The 3935-nt window shown below is 48.8% G+C and overlaps 1 non-coding gene across 1 annotated transcript; it reads left to right on the top strand.

The window, feature by feature from the left end:
- The first annotated feature begins 1259 nt into the window (after nt 1-1259).
- TRNAG-ACC (transfer RNA glycine (anticodon ACC)) lies at nt 1260-1331 on the top strand. The gene has a single exon. It is a non-coding gene; the product is annotated as a tRNA-Gly (tRNA).
- Nucleotides 1332-3935: the final 2604 nt, after the last annotated feature.

Here is a 3935-nt window from a genome sequence, read left to right as displayed (position 1 = left end):
TAGGGAAAGTGTCTGGGCACAGAGGTCCTCCCTGGGAGGCAGAGGGTGGGGAGAGCACCGTGCCATCCATGCTGGACCCTCCAGTCACATCCACACCCTGCATCCCACCTGTGCTGACTTGAATATTGTCTCCCGGAAAACCATGTCTACTCGGAGCCAGTGAATGAGACTTATTTGGAAATAGGACCAAGTTGAGGTGAGGTCGTAGTGGCTGAGGGTGGGCCCTAAATCCAATACAACCGGTGTCCTTATTAGAAGAGGGAAATTTGGACCCAGAAACACAGACACACAGAAAAGACCATGTGAAGACGGAGGCAGAGTTTGGAGGGATACAGCTACAAGCCAAGGATGGCCACAGATTGCCGGCAGCCAACAGAAGCTGGGAAAGATGTGGAAGAATCCTCCCCTAGAGCCTTTAGAGAGAGCATGTCCCTGTCAGCACCTGCATTGCAGACCCCAAGCCTCCAAAACTTTGAGAGAATAAATTTGTTATGGCAGCCTCAGCAAACCAATATACCATCCTCAGGAGATGCCATCTGTGATCCAATTCCCCAAATATGGGAGACTGAGGCTCAGAGAGGGTACCTTGTCAAAGTACCTTGTCCAAGGCCACACAGGAGGCTATGGCAGAGCAGGGTTTGCAATAAAAGAATTAGTGAGGGGGCTTCCCTGGTGGCGCAGTGGTTGAGAGTCCGCCTGCCGATGCAGGGGACACGGGTTCGTGCCCTGGTCCGGGAAGATCCCACATGCCGCGGAGTGGCTGGGCTCGTGAGCCGTGGCCGCTGAGCCTGTGCGTCCGGAGCCTGTGCTCCACGGCAGGAGAGGCCACGACAGTGAGAGGCCCGCGTACCACAAAAAAAAAAAAAAAAGAATTAGCAAGGGACCTCAAAGAACCTCCACCCCTGCCATTTACAGATTGTGATCTTGGGCAAGTTAATCTTCGAGTCTCAGTTCTTCATCTTTAATAGGTTAAAGATGTCTATAGATGTTAGCAGTGACTATTATTGCCACGATTAATATTTCTAATGAGAGGGAATTCCCTGGCAGTCCAGAGGTTAGGACTCCAGCGCTTCCACTGCAGGGAGCCCTGGGTTTGATCCCTGGTCAGGGAAATAAGATCCCACAAGCTGAGGGGGATAGGCAAAAACAAAAAAGAAAATTACTGATGAGAAAACTGAGGCTAGAGGGGGAAAGAAACAGGCTAAGAATGGTGGTGGAGGGAGCAGAGAACCTTGGTGCTAAAGGGCTGTGGAGGGACTTCCCTGGTGGTCCAATGGTTAAGACTCTACACTACCAATGCAGGGGACCTGGTTCGATCCCTGGTTGGGGAACAGATCCCGCATGCCCACAACTAAAAATCCCGTGCGTGCAGCAACTGAGACCCGGCGCAGCCAAGTAAATAAATAAATATTTTTTTAAAAAGGGGGTGGGTTGTAGAGGTGATCTGTCCAACTTCCTCAGTATACAGATGAGGAAACGGAGGCTGGAGGGGCAGCGATGCTCTTCCGCCAGCATCCACCCCATCCCCCCTCAGGCAAAGAGGCAGAGGGTTGGAGGAGGTGGGCAGTGGGGAGCCAGCATCCTCACCGACATGGTGGCAGCTCCTGATGGCAGCTCTCGGTGGCTCCCGGAGATCTGGGCTCAGGGTCTCACCTCACAGCCCAGCTTATATCCTAGAATATTACACATTAACTCCTCCAAGGCCATAAATCAGGACTTTGGTCCTTTCTGCCAGGGTGTCTGTCCATCCGCATCTCCTGGTACCCAGAACAAACAGGCAGAAGGCTCCTCACCCCAGCCCAGCCCACTCATCCCAGAGCATCCTCCTGGCCTCCCTCCAGCCCAGCTTCCCAGCCTCCTCCCAGATCTCGAGGGCATGTGAACCCAGAAGCAGCACTGAACTGGGCACCAGGAGCAGGCACACACCATGTGAGCTTGGCAGGCTACCCAACAGCCCTGAGCCCCACTTTCTCATCCTTAAACAGAGACTTGTTGGTAAAAATCTCTATACTTTTATGATGTCCAGATTCATTTTGAGAGTCTTTTGTTTTCTCCCCTCACCTCATGATTTTTCTGATTGTCTGTGTAAGTTTTAAAAGCAATACATGGTGGATTCAAAGAAAACATCTAGAAGTATCAGTAACAAACTAAGTAGGGAAGGGAGTGGGGGGGCTGGGGAGGGTGGGGTGGGTAACGGGGTTTCCCTGCTTTGCTCTTTACTCCTGGTACTTATGTAATTGACGTGCTTACCATAGTCAATTAGAGATGTTAAATAAAAAGAAATACGATCACTCATAATCCCACCACCAGGATGGAACCTGCTTATTTTATTGGCACATTTCCTTCCATGCGGTTTTCAATGGATTTATATCATAGACACACGCTGTCTATTTAATTGTTGATCCTGCTTCATTCAGTAAACATTAAAGCCCACAAATCTATATTTCAGAACTATATCTTAATGGCAGTGAAATACTCCACCTTTCAATGACTAAATTTATTCAACCTATTTCCTTCTGCTGAACACTTAACATTAATTCAAAGTGTTTGCTACTTAAAATGCTACTGCATTCAATTATTTGCACATAACATCTGGCAGCATCATGACAACTTTTTTAAGGCGGATTCCCAGAAGTAGAATTTTTCTAGAGTCTTGGTCTGGCGAGCTTGAGAGTTTTCCATTAGAGCTGGTGGTACCCACTCTGGGTGGGGTGCTGGTGGGCCAGCCCTGCTGAAGGCCCTTCTGTGTCAGGAGCTGACAGGTGGCCCACTGCGCAGCACTCACAGAGGACACGACCATTGAGTTCCCGGCCCACCCCAAGACGAGAGTGATTTCCTCGCGAGGAAATTGATCCATTCTTGATCTTTCTCCCAGGGCCATTGTAAAAGCCAAGCAAGATAAGGAGTTGAAAGGGCTTCATAAACAGAAACTCTCTAATCAACAGAAACTACACCTTGTACAGGTGACATTTTCCTGATGATAGCAGTAATTCTAGCCCACTGTAGAAAGTACACAAAGTAAAAAGAACTTAAAAGTTCACTTGTTTTAAAAGAATGTTTAAAGACAGAAGAACATTACCACACTTATGAATTGTGCTCTTTTCTGTGTGTATGTTTTACATCAATGGAAGATTTTTTTTTTTTTTTTTTTTTTTTTTAAATTTGTTATGGCAGCCTCAGCAAACCAATATACCATCCTCAGGAGATGCCATCTGTGATCCAATTCCCCAAATATGGGAGACTGAGGCTCAGAGAGGGTACCTTGTCAAAGTACCTTGTCCAAGGCCACACAGGAGGCTATGGCAGAGCAGGGTTTGCAATAAAAGAATTAGTGAGGGGGCTTCCCTGGTGGCGCAGTGGTTGAGAGTCCGCCTGCCGATGCAGGGGACACGGGTTCGTGCCCTGGTCCGGGAAGATCCCACATGCCGCGGAGTGGCTGGGCTCGTGAGCCGTGGCCGCTGAGCCTGTGCGTCCGGAGCCTGTGCTCCACGGCAGGAGAGGCCACGACAGTGAGAGGCCCGCGTACCACAAAAAAAAAAAAAAAAGAATTAGCAAGGGACCTCAAAGAACCTCCACCCCTGCCATTTACAGATTGTGATCTTGGGCAAGTTAATCTTCGAGTCTCAGTTCTTCATCTTTAATAGGTTAAAGATGTCTATAGATGTTAGCAGTGACTATTATTGCCACGATTAATATTTCTAATGAGAGGGAATTCCCTGGCAGTCCAGAGGTTAGGACTCCAGCGCTTCCACTGCAGGGAGCCCTGGGTTTGATCCCTGGTCAGGGAAATAAGATCCCACAAGCTGAGGGGGATAGGCAAAAACAAAAAAGAAAATTACTGATGAGAAAACTGAGGCTAGAGGGGGAAAGAAACAGGCTAAGAATGGTGGTGGAGGGAGCAGAGAACCTTGGTGCTAAAGGGCTGTGGAGGGACT

This window comes from Lipotes vexillifer, unplaced genomic scaffold (assembly GCF_000442215.2).
Source record: "Lipotes vexillifer unplaced genomic scaffold, Lipotes_vexillifer_v1.1 scaffold382, whole genome shotgun sequence".
Lineage (NCBI taxonomy): Eukaryota > Metazoa > Chordata > Mammalia > Artiodactyla > Lipotidae > Lipotes > Lipotes vexillifer.
This window is presented reverse-complemented; position numbering and strand designations above follow the sequence as displayed.